The sequence below is a fragment of the Microcebus murinus genome, chromosome 12 (genome assembly GCF_040939455.1).
Source record: "Microcebus murinus isolate Inina chromosome 12, M.murinus_Inina_mat1.0, whole genome shotgun sequence".
Lineage (NCBI taxonomy): Eukaryota > Metazoa > Chordata > Mammalia > Primates > Cheirogaleidae > Microcebus > Microcebus murinus.
The window spans coordinates 7,143,478-7,156,388 of record NC_134115.1 but is presented as its reverse complement, the minus strand read 5'-3'; the positions used below and the strand labels follow the sequence as shown (position 1 = coordinate 7,156,388).

The 12,911-nt window shown below is 53.2% G+C and overlaps 2 pseudogenes; one reads left to right on the top strand and one right to left on the bottom strand.

Moving 5' to 3' along the window:
- Positions 1 to 206: 206 nt before the first annotated feature.
- Positions 207 to 1,410, top strand: LOC105881332 (protein SEC13 homolog pseudogene; annotated as a pseudogene).
- Positions 1,411 to 7,100: 5,690 nt separating this feature from the next.
- On the bottom strand, positions 7,101 to 11,785 carry LOC105881318 (tudor and KH domain-containing protein pseudogene; annotated as a pseudogene).
- Positions 11,786 to 12,911: the final 1,126 nt, after the last annotated feature.

The window sequence follows — 12,911 nt, the reverse complement described above, 5'->3', positions numbered from 1 at the left end:
AACAGTTCGGATTTTTTCACTTAGACATTTGGAACTTTTTCTTTTGGTTGATTAAAGCTGCATATGATGAGTGTGTGGATGAGGTGAAAAAAGGGGGGGGCGCCCGAAAGTGAGCTGTTTGGAGGCACCGCCGGGAGCTGCCACGTCCGAGGCCTGGAGCGACCACTGCCACAGTCATGGTGTAATTAACACTGTGGACACCTCCCATGAGGACATGATTCACGATGAACAGATGGACTACCAAGGCACCTGCCTCGCAACCTGCTCATCAGACAGGTCCGTCCAAATCTCTGACCTGCGCAACGGAGGCCAGATCCTTATTGCCGACCTCAGGGGTCATGAAGGTCCCATGTGGCAAGTGGCCTGGGCCCACCCCATGTACGGCAATATCCTGGCATCCTGCTCCTATGACCGGAAAGTCATTATCTGTAAAGAAGAAAACAGCACCCGGGAGAAGACCCGTGAGCAATCAGGACACAAGTTCTCAGTAAACTCTGTGTGCTGGGCCCCTACGACCATGGCCTGCTCCTGGCCTGTGGGAGTTCGGGTGGGGCCATCTCCCCGCTGGCCTACACTGGGGAAGACCAGTGGGAAGTGAAGATCAACCACACTCGTGCTATTTGCTACAATGCTGTCAGTGGGGCCCCTGCTGTTGTACCTGGAAGCCTCATAGTCCAGCCGTCAGGACAGAAACCCAATTACATTAAGAAGTTGGCATGAGGTAGCTGTGACAACCTTATCAAGCTGTGGGGGAGGAGGAGGATGGCCAGTGGAAGGAGGAGTAGAAGCTGGAAGTGCACAGGGACTGGGTCTGAGGCGTGGCCTGGGCCCCTCCATTGGCCTGCCCGCCAGCACCATCATCAGCTGTTCCCAGATGGTCGTGTGTTTATTTGGGCCTGTGATGATGCCTCAGGCAATATGTGGTCCCCAAATTGCTGCACAAGTTCAATGACATCATGTGGCCTGTGAGCTGGTCCATCACAGCCAACATTCTGGCCGTCTCCAGTGGAAACAAGAAGGTGACCTGTGGAGAGTTGGTTGGCGGGCAGTGGGTGTGCAACAGTGATGTCAACAAGGGCCGGGGCCCCGTGTCAGCTCCAGTCACAGCAGGCCAGCAGAACGCGCAGTGACCAGATGGCTGGGCATGGCTCTCCCGCCTGCCAGCTCCAGGACTGCCCCTTCCTGAGCCAACTGACCAAACAACTGGGAAGGGCTCCCAGCTCCAGCGAGATCATTTTCCAAGCAGTAGTTACAAGTGTGACCACAGGTTGGTCATCTGCCTTAACATGATTTGCTATGGTTTGTAATTTACCATCCAGCTGAAAGCATTCATGTTATGAAGAAGAAACTACAAGTGATCTTCAAATCTATTATTTTAAATATTTTTGGTCATTTTTATGTACCTTTGGGTTCAGGCATTATTTGGGGGGGTTGTTTCCAAAGTAATTAAATAAATTCATATTTATTTTAAAAACACACACACACACAGTCCATGCCCACCCTGCCCCCTGCCCCGATCAGGCCCCCTCTCCTCCCTGGAGGTGGGTTGGAAACGCTCCCCTCTGCCCACGGCCATGCTGGGGAGCCCCAGGTGTCCAGAGCCAGCATGATTTGGGACTTGGTTTCCCTGGCCTGGACAATGTCACTGCCTTCCTGGAGAAGCTCTAGAGTTTTCCAGAGGGTTGTGGGGCCATCTTTGGTCATCGGTGGACAGGTAGCATTTCCTACTAACCACGGTGGCAGAGAGGGGTCCTGGGGTGTTCGAGACCCTTCCAGGGATGTGGCTCACAACCCAGCTTGACTTTGCCCCCGGACCAGCAGCTGTGGGGTGACACGCTGGGAGGAGACCTGTCCACCGCCGTGCAGCAGAGCTGGGCAGGGACCCAGGGCACCTGTGCCTCAGGCTTTCCCCTGTCCTCCCCCAGTTAGCCTCCTGCTTCACCCAGAGGGGTTCTGGGCCAGCTGTGCACCCTCCTGCAGGCATCCTGTCCACTCAGGCCACCCCTGGGTGCCTCAGAAGGAGGCCAGCCCCGCCCCTTCACTCAGCTCCCAGCTCGGCCCTGAATGCAGGCTGCCTCCTGCCCTCTGTGCCGCCCGCTCCAGCCGCCCTGCGCCCACCCACCACTCTGTGCTCACTCGAGCTCTTTCTGGCTCTGCCTCCGCTCTCCTCGGGGTGCCACCCGACTGGGTCTGAGACTGGACTCGAGGGAGGGAGCCAGGGCTGCCATCTCAGACACCGTGGGAAGGGTGCCACAGCCTGCTGACAGGAGTGTGCTTTGCTTTCCTGAGCTGTCACCTGCACCCCTGCCAGAGCGGCCATGTTGGAGGTGGGGACACCTGTTGGGGCCGACTGGCTGGTGTGGGGATGCCAGGGCGGTGCAGGGAGGTGCCAGGGTCTGTGTTCCTCACCGGCCGTCCCTGTTTGGGCTGAGCCTGAGGCAAGAATTGACCTAGAAATAAGACCAGTCTCTGCTCTCAGGAAGCTCTTTGCACAGTGCGGTGACCCTGGAGGCCAGTGAAGTCTGGCTGGTCTGCAGCTGGGGAGGGCGGGTGGCCAGGCCCATGTGGAAGCAGGGCAGGAAGGGCCTGCCGAGGTCACACTGCCTGTGGTGGCTGGGCCAGGCTGGCTTCCTTCTTCAGGGAGGCGAGGGTGGCCCCTGTGGCCCCCTCCCTCAGCCAGGCCGAGTGGAGGAGGGGAGGGCAGGTCTCAGGTGTGGTCCACGGTTTCGTGACTCTGCTTCTGTCTTGCTCCCTGCCCTGGCTTTCCTCTCTGCCTGCTCCTGTCTCTCCCTGGGCTTTCTGGTGGTGGCAGAGCTCGAGCCTTTGCGAAGCTAATGACCTGCCTCTGTGTGAAGCTTACTGGAGGCTGGATCTTGACACAGACTCCGCTTATGGCCTCTCTGTCCCTCTGCTGGAGTCCCAGAGCCCAGTGCTGGCCCCAGCAGGCTGCAGCCCCTGCCCACTCCCACACCAGTGCCCCCGGGCCCACGGAGCACGCCTGAGCCTTGGGGCTGCCCTCCTCACCCCTGGCTTCTCAGGAACCAAACCAGGGCTCCCTCTGAGTGCCCACCTCGGCCTCACTGCTTCCAGCCCCAGTTCTCCCGGGGGACTTCAGGGTCCCGGAGCCACTGTGGCCTCCTTGGGAACCTCATCATCCCAGGGTCATCCCAGCCAGGATGGTTAAGAACAGCTGTTTCTCTGGCCACTTCCAGGTGCCCATCCTTCTAGTCAACTCCCTCCACTGCCTTCCAGCCCAGCCAGGTGGAAGAAAGTTTCCAGGACAGGGGTCTGACATGGGGAAGACCTGACCTGAGCATGTTGGTTGAAATTGGGAGGGGCTCCAAGTGGACAGTGTTAGACAAGCCCAGTCTCCCATCCTTCGGGCAGAACTCCTGGGCAGAGTCCCACCCCCTGCCTCTTGCCATGAGCCACAAACATCCGACCTACGGGCCGACTGCCTGGCAGGGCCGAGTGAGGGGCTACGCACACTCTTGCAGAAGCCAGGTGGGGGCTCCTTCCTAAACTCTGCTGACATTTACGTCTGGGTATCTTTGTAATGAGACTTTTGAATAAAAAATCTTTTGCATTAAAAAAAAATTGGTTTAACCCCCCCCTCCCCTTTATTAGTAGCTTAAAACAATGCACATTCATCATTTCATGGTTTCTACGGGCTAGGAGTCTAGGCACAGTTTGGCTGGGGCTTCTGCTCAGGGTCTTGCAGGGCTGCAGTCAAGGTGCTGGGCAGGCTGAATTCTCATCTGGAGGTGTGAGTGGAGTCTGCTGCCAAGCTCACTCAAGTTGGCAGAATTAATTTCCTGAGGCCACCTCCTTGCAGACTGTTGGCTGGAGGCCACGCTCGGGTCCTTGTGGCCCTCTCCAGAGGCTGTTCACAGCATAGCCACTTGCTGTGTGAGCTGTGTGGGGTGGTGGCACCTGAAGTCCCAGCTACTTGGGAGGCTGAGGCAGAAGGATCCCTTGAGCCCAGGAGTTCGAGGCTGAGGTTCACTGTGATGGCACCTGTGAATAGCCACTGCACTCCAGCTTGGGGGACAAAGTGAGATCGTGTCTCCTGCTGGATGCATGCCTTCGATCCTCAGGGCCCTGTCTGCTTGGGATTACCTATGAGGCTCAGCAGAGCAGAGACCAGGAGGGACTCTGGCAGTCCCTGCAGAGGGCAGATCCTGCCCCTGGCTGCAGTCCGCAGGCGTCTCTGTGCTGGAGAGCGAGCTGTTTCGTGTCTCCTCTCCACGCCCAGGCCCGCGCCCACACGCCAGAGCTGCTCTCCACGCCCCAGGCCCGGGCCCACACGCCAGAGCTGCTCTCCACGCCCACACGCCAGAGCTCCTCTCCACGCCCAAGCCCGGGCCCACACGCCAGAGCTCCTCTCCACGCCCAGGCCCGCGCCCACACGCCAGAGCTGCTCTCCACGTCCCAGGCCGGCGCCCACACGCCAGAGCTCCTATCCGCGCCCAGGCCTGCGCCCACACGCCAGAGCTCCTATCCGGCCCACACGCCAGAGCTCCTCTCCACGTCCACACGCCAGAGCTCCTCTCCGGCCCACACGCCAGAGCTCCTCTCCACACCCAGGCCCGCGCCCACACGCCAGAGCTCCTCTCCGCGCCCACACGCCAGAGCTCCTCTCCACACCCAGGCCCGCGCCCACACGCCAGAGCTCCTCTCCACGCCCACACGCCAGAGCTCCTCTCCACACCCAGGCCCGCGCCCACACGCCAGAGCTCCTCTCCACGCCCAAGCCCGGGCCCACACGCCAGAGCTCCTCTCCACGCCCAGGCCCGCGCCCACACGCCAGAGCTCCTCTCCACGCCCAGGCCCGCGCCCACACGCCAGAGCTCCTCTCCACGCCCAGGCCCGCGCCCACACGCCAGAGCTCCTATCCGGCCCACACGCCAGAGCTCCTCTCCACGTCCACACGCCAGAGCTCCTCTCCGGCCCACACGCCAGAGCTCCTCTCCGCGCCCACACGCCAGAGCTCCTCTCCGGCCCACACGCCAGAGCTCCTCTCCACACCCAGGCCCGCGCCCACACGCCAGAGCTCCTCTCCACACCCAGGCCCGCGCCCACACGCCAGAGCTCCTCTCCGCGCCCACACGCCAGAGCTCCTATCCGGCCCACACGCCAGAGCTCCTCTCCACGTCCACACGCCAGAGCTCCTCTCCGGCCCACACGCCAGAGCTCCTCTCCGGCCCACACGCCAGAGCTCCTCTCCGCGCCCACACGCCAGAGCTCCTCTCCGGCCCACACGCCAGAGCTCCTCTCCGCGCCCACACGCCAGAGCTCCTCTCCACGCCCAGGCCCGCGCCCACACGCCAGAGCTCCTCTCCGCGCCCACACGCCAGAGCTCCTCTCCACACCCAGGCCCGCGCCCACACGCCAGAGCTCCTCTCCACACCCAGGCCCGCGCCCACACGCCAGAGCTCCTCTCCGTGCCCACACGCCAGAGCTCCTCTCCACACCCAGGCCCGCGCCCACACGCCAGAGCTCCTCTCTGCGCCCCAGGCCCGCGCCCACACGCCAGAGCTCCTCTCCACACCCAGGCCCGCGCCCACACGCCAGAGCTCCTCTCCACACCCAGGCCCGCGTCCACACGCCAGAGCTCCTCTCTGCGCCCCAGGCCCGCGCCCACACGCCAGAGCTCCTCTCTGCGCCCCAGGCCCGCGCCCACACGCCAGAGCTCCTCTCCGCGCCCACACGCCAGAGCTCCTCTCCACGCCCAGGCCCGCGCCCACACGCCAGAGCTCCTCTCCGCGCCCACACGCCAGAGCTCCTCTCCGCGCCCACACGCCAGAGCTCCTCTCCACGCCTAGGCCCGCGTCCACACGCCAGAGCTCCTCTCCACGCCCAGGCCCGCGTCCACACTGCCTGCTCCGCTCCCGTGGGCCGGCCTTGGGGATGGCGGGGGATCTGCTGGCTTCGCCCAGGGGAGCACGGTGAACTAGTTCCACAACTCCTCACCCACTTTTTTTTTTTTTTTTTGAGACAGAGACAGAGTCTCACTCTGTTGCCCAGGCTAGAGTGCCGTGGCGTCAGCCTCGCTCACAGCAACCTCAATCTCCTGGGCTCAGGCAATCCTCCTGCCTCAGCCTCCCGAGTAGCTGGGGCTACAGGCACGCGCCACCATGCCTGGCTAATTTTTTCTATATATTTTTAGTTGTCCAGCTAATTTCTTTCTATTTTTAGTAGAGACCAGGGGCGGGGGGAGGCAGTGTCTCACTCTTGCTCAGGCTGGTCTTGAACTCCTGAGCTCGAATGATCCCCCCGCCTCGGTCTCCCCGAGTGCTAGGATTACAAGCATGAGCCACCACGCCTGGCTTTTCTTTTTTATTTTAATTTTCTTGAGAACTTTATTCAGCAAAGAATCCTCCAAAATGATTTAAACAGAACTATATATGTTCTCTATGGGTACTGGTGTATGTATACATATGGATATTATGTTAGCAATTTAGAGTATTTCCTGAGCTTCCTCTCCCCTTTATTTGTATTTTAACTAAAGTTTACAGAGAAATAGCTGGAGCAGTTTCAAAATCCTGTCTCCAATAACACCAGCAATTGAGGCTAGGAGGTAGTATTCTCTTTTTACTTCAAGGCTTTGTAATGTAATTATGCTGATTGTTGCTTTTGCCTCCTGACTCAACTGCAGTCTGAGCCCCCAGTCTTTGAGCTTACTACTCAAAAACTTCTTTTAACCATAGTCACCTGAGAAGGCGAGTCAGAAGTTTACAGAATCATCACTTCCAATGACAAAACTGGCTTTTCCCCAGCCTCACAAAGGACACAGCCTAGCAGCGCTGTGCATCATGACTGGCAGAGGGGACTGAGCCAGGTGCTGAAGACTTGGAACAGCAGTATTCAAACACTGTAGGGTGCGGGAGAAATCAGAGGTGGAGTAGGGGGAATGTGTCTGTTTCTCGCTGCCCCACACTTTTTGGTAGTCCAATGGAAGCAAAAAACGAATTTGGTCCACAGCAAGCCAGACTGTGTATATAATAAAGGACTTCGTGGATCTCTCTTTATCACAGACTCCTCTCTCCAGGCACCAAATCACAGCAAAGCAGATGGCTGAGCCGGCTGAAGCCCAAACTTCAGAGCAAGCAGTCGTCTTCAAGGCTATCACCACCAGACATAGAGGCGGCTTCTGATAAGCTGAGGCAAGACAGGGCATGTGCTATCTCTGCAGGGCTCTTTTTGGTCTCAGTGAGCATGGTGCCGAGAGAGGCATCTGTTTTTGTGGCCACATCCTTCAACATGTCTGGGACAGCTCTGTTTTCTTCCACATCTTCAGGAAACTGAAGTGTGTATCCTTTATGAACTAATTCTAGCCCAATATCAAGTTTCTTCCCATTGCTAGTATCATGTAAGTAGATCTTTGGCCATGTTGAGATCCCAGTCTGGACATAGCTAGAGATCTTGGCCACAAGGGGCTTCCAGTCAGTACAGTGAGTGAGTCTTTCAAATTTATCCAAAGCTTCCTCTTCCCACTGTTCACCTGAGGGGGTGATCTGGGCCAGACTACACTCTACTTACTGCTTGAAATGGAAGGCTTAGGAAGTCACTCCTGAGAGCTCTGAGGTCCTACAGTGGGCAATCTCCATTATCTCGAAAGTCAACAAAATAAAGGTCAAAGTTCCCATTTTCCAAGATGCCAAGAACCTGGGCTCGATATCAGGAACCATTTGTAAATAAACATGCTGCTATGATGTCTCCTATATGCACAGTCAAGTCTTCAAGCAGACTATTTTCATAGCGCTGGGTCATTTCATTGACAAGCTTATCCAATTGCCGGCTGTGGGAATCGATGATCTGGATCCAGAAGTGGTTAGGGTGTTCAGGAGCAGAGACACAGACTTCTAGGTACTCATCAGCAAGCAAACTGAAGTCAGGACCAGGGATTTCAAACATGGGCATCTCTGGAAGGGCCTAGGCTCCAGAGTTTTGAATGCTGTCATCATTAGGTTTCTCCCAGGAGCCTTCTTTTGGCCCTAAAATAGCCATGTCACCACCTCCTTCTGGGGAGTAAGTGCCAGGAGTGTGGCCTGCTCCATGCTAGAACTGGTGTTTTCCATAAAGCTGGCCCTCCAGCTCCATCTGGCTCTGCCACTTCGTCTCTTCTCACACTGATTGGCTGTTTGCCTCGGACTCTGGTTTCTACAGAATGTGCAATTCTCTTCCAAAGTTCTTCATCTTCTGAAACTTTTTCCAGTATCAAATTTTTGGCTACTGCCACTTCCTTCTGTGTTCTGAGATTTTCTTCTGAGATTTTTTATAAGTCTTGATAGTAGTAATGTCCCCTCTGATTCTTTGTCACAGGTAATCTTGGCTCCAGAGGCCTTACAAGTAGAACGAATCGGCTCACTGCCTCTCCCTATGATTCTGCCCACAGATCTCTGGGGAACCGAGAGCTGCTCAGACACTGGGGTGTTCTCTGTCAGGATCTGATGAATTGCTGCCTTGGCCTTGCACACCTGAACAGGAAAACCACTGATAAGCAGTACTCACTCATCGCCGGCATCCTCTGTGTCCACATCAATCCGAGCACCTGTCTGTTTCCGTAGCTGTTTTATGTTAGCTCCTTGCCGCCCAGTGGTGAGCTTCACAGCCTCCTGGGGAACTCCTATCTCTATCTCGATGTCATCCTCCCTGACAAATGTCAGCCGCTCTTCTCTGCTTCCCCTATACCTTCGGTATAAGATACAGGCAACTGTTGCACTGGCTGGGAGCCTGAGGCCTAGGGAATTTTCTGAATAGCAGGCAGGCTTGTCCAAGAAGTCCATTGAGTGGATATTTTCTGCTGTGTGCCGACTTACATTCACTCCTCCAGGGGATTAAAAGGGGAATCTAGCAATGGAATTGGAAGTTCTAGAGCCATATTCTTTTCATAGTGCCAAAGTTACTGAGCTGCTACTCTCCTTACCTACTCCACTAAAGTGGCATACAGATTAGCATTGGCCTAATTCAAGAAACTTTTCTTCCACTGAGAAACCTGTGGCCTCATCTCCAAAGCCATAGTTAAGACGAGGCATTCAACTTAGTGCCCAAATATGAGCATTTCCCCCTTTTCTTTCAATTTCATTCTTCATTTGGACTGTGGACACTTAGCTCTGAACAAAGAGATTATCCAAACGAACAGTCTTCTGCTATTTCAGGTTTTCAGAAAGCTCAAAGTGTGCCAAGGAAAACTTGTGCAAGCTCACCTTCTTATTTACCAGTTTACCGATCACAAATATCTGGCTTACAAGCATAAGTAAACTGTGTGGCTGAGTAGTAATTTAAAGTATGTGAAATCTTCATTTCTTTTTACAGGATATTTAGAGAAACTGTGTTCATGGTTGTTTTTGAATTTTGTTTTATTAGTGACAAATAGTGCAGTTCTTCTCTGATTCCCAAATAGGCTATGGAACAAGCTGGCCTGTGTCATAAATTACGGTCGGAGAAGAAAAGCCTTCAATATGGCTTAAGAAATTAAGTCATGTTGATTTGTTCCCTTTGCTCATACTTCAACCTCTAGGGTAGCAAAGCAGACAGGATCTCGTCTTTTTTCCTGCTCCTTCCTACAGAGGGGAGAAGCGTTGTTTACAACTCCCACTGCAACACTCCACCGCTTAGATCAGCATGCAAGTAGTGGGAGAGGTCCTCTAGGAGCTAAGATCTTAAAGACCCATACTGTAAAAGTCACCTTCCCAGAGTTCCCCTATTACACACACCCCTGGCCAAAATGATATATTTTTTTTGTATAGAGAATATGGGCAGAAAATAACATTAGTTTTAGAAGTGCTGTTTGTGGTTGGAGCTCTGTAAAAATCTTTTAAAGGGAAAAGGGAATTAGTGGCTATTAAATAGTCACTACTTCAGTACCTAAAACAAAAAATCACTGTTACTTGGAAAAATGGTTATTAGGCCAGATTTATATTCATCTGTCTAGAACATTACATGTCTATGTGTGTTTCTTATGCTGTTTGTTTCCAAAGTGTCTCCTATCTTTTAATCACTGCAAATAAAGCAATACTGAAAACTTGATGAGAGAATGCACCTTAGGGGAAGGGGCTTTTTGGGGGGTGAACATCTTCACTGTGGGCTCGATGCTACTTGACATGAGTGACTCCATTTTGAGACATTAGGATCACTATATTACTAAATCATTATATCACCCTAATTTTGCCAGACGTGATGAAGGCATAATCCACCCTTATCAGTTCTTGGGAATTCTGCTGTAAAGACGTAAAGATATAGTTATGGTTTGTTGCTGTGAACTAAAAATTTTAAGCCCCCTTGCTGACTGAATGGATCCATCTTGGTCATGGGGACCAAGAAAACTCTTAAAATCTGAGTTGCCAGCCATGAGGAGAAAGGAGGTCAGGCAGGCCTCATTGTTCCCACTCCCTTATGGAGTTACTCATTGTAACAATAAGATACTAAATCATTAAAAGGACCTAAGGCCTTGCAAGACCTGGTTAAACCACACCTGATGCCATCAATATACTTAACAGATGTCCCACTAGCAGTTTGTCTCTGATTATCAGACTTCCTTACCTTAAAATATTCCAGGCCTTTAGACAAAACTTCATTTTTTCAACCAATTACAAATCAAAGAATCTTTAGACTCACCTGTATATAACCTGTAAGTCCCCACTTCCAGATGTCCCATTAGTCCAAACCAATGTACACCTCCCATGTATTGCTTTACACGTGTGAAATTCACATGTAATTCCTGTCTCCATGAATGTATGAAACCCATCTGTAACCTGGCAGCCTTGGGCACATGCTTTCAGCACCTCTTGAGGCCATGTACTCTGGGCCACCATCACACATATTTGGCTCAAAGTAAACCTTTTAAAATTATTTAACAGATTTTGGGTTTTTGTCCATTAACATTGCTTAGGAATCATACCTGCTTTCAGCTCATGGATACTTCCTGGTCCTGGGACCGCTGCATCAAGCAGGAGAAAAGAAAGTTGAGGTAAAGTGAGGAGGAACTGCACAGTGGCTCCAGCGACCACAGCACAGGGGTGGAGAACAGATCAGTGGTTGCCGGGGGCCAATGGAGTGGGAGGGGCTGGCTCCAAAGGGGACGCACAGGGGACTGAGGCTGAGGAGCTGCTCGTAAAGTACTGGAGCGGTGGGCAGGAGACTCTGCACGGTAGTTCAGACCCCTGGGACTGTACATCCTGACACTGAACTTCCATGTATGCAAACCACAAAAAATCAATCAGAATGAAAATAAAAACTCATCAAACGGCACAGCTGAGAAATTTTCATGTCATTGTATGTAGATTTTACTCCAGTAATGTAGAAGCTGAGAAGCCTGAAGACCTCACTGCTTACTTGGCGGATAATTGCAAAGGGGCTTTGATTCTACTGTCAGTGTCTTAAACAAAATTAACTAACAGCATTAGCACAAAACAAACAAAACCCTCTTTTCTCTCTTTCCTAGCAGCAGGCCTTATTCCGTGTGCTTTGACCTATTCTGCACACAACACAGCATTCCCAGCAGTGACATTCTAGGCCGTGTTCTCATACTGACCACCGTGGGTGTTTCCTGGGATGTTTAACTTCTTTAAAATTTAGGATTTATGACCAACTGGGACTCAAGCTCACTGCTGTCACAGAAATCCAAGCAAGGGGAGGGGTTCTCTAATCTAAAACGGAAAGGGCTGGGTGCCCAGGCTCCTGGTCTCACATGCATCTGACCACCGCTTTTCAGAACAAAGGGCACCTTCCTCCTGGGGCTGCCCCAGAAGCCCTTGAGTCTGGCAGTTTGCAGGATGCGCATCCTAGTGGAATATTTCACAAGCTAGTGAAGTGCCTGACGGACATTGCTGTGGTCATGAGTTTGGATGCTGAAGATGCCAATTATTAATCAGAAATTTAGCAGGGATAAAAGTTCTCATTCATTCAAACCCCGTAAGAGTGTAGCAGACACAGGGTGATTACAAAGGTGGCTGCTCCCCACTCTGCCTCCACTTTCCAGAACATTCCCTCCAGGGAAAGCATCTGAGACAACTCCAAGGGCTGCCCACAGTGGGGCCTCAGCCCAGCCTTTCTGCACCCAGCAACCTGTGGGCCGTCGCAGGATCCTGTGTGCGCAGCGGTCGGGGCACCCCAGCCAGCCCGCGTGGGTGCTGCCCTGAGCCTGGCACAGCAGCCTCCTTGGCCCAGCACGCGGGAGGGCCCACACCTGCCTGTCCCAGCCTTATGGGCTTGAATGCTGCAGGGTGTCTCCAGAGCTCCTTGTAAATGGAGATGCCCACCGACCTGTGCAGTCTTTATGCCCAGAGACTGTGCGCCAAATCCCCCAGGGCCAAGTGGCAGTATTCCCGTGTTTGGTATCTGTTCCCTCCAAATTCTAGAGAGGCCCAAAAAATGCTCTTTTAAGTGCTGAGATGTTGGAGGTGCAGCACCTCGTCCTTTACCTGAGAAGAAATGCCCTAATATGCACTAGACCTTCCCAGTGCATGGTTACCCGGCAAATGGCCACAGGTTCCCTTAAGAAAGGACGGGAGGGATATTTACTGCATATATTTGTGATGGAGTTGTAGGATCTTACTCAAGGGGAACTGGCCTTCCTTTCAATCGGATCGGTATACTCCGGGTCTGTAAATTTAGATCTGCGAACTGGGTATGGGGCCTTAAATTTCCAGAGGTGGAAGTCATTTAGTTAACCAATTCTCAGGGTTTTCTTCTATTTACAAAAATAAATTAATACCCTAATTGGATCTTCATTTATTTCACCCCTAGGGAATATCTTGACCACCTCAGATCCCTGCAGATTAAAGCATCCTGACTGCCCCCTCCACCCCACCCATCCTTAGAGTTTGCTGGAATGGCCTCAGGTGTTCTTTCCCAAGTAATAATCCTGAATAAAAGGTGGATCCCTGAAGTCAATAAATTATCTCCTC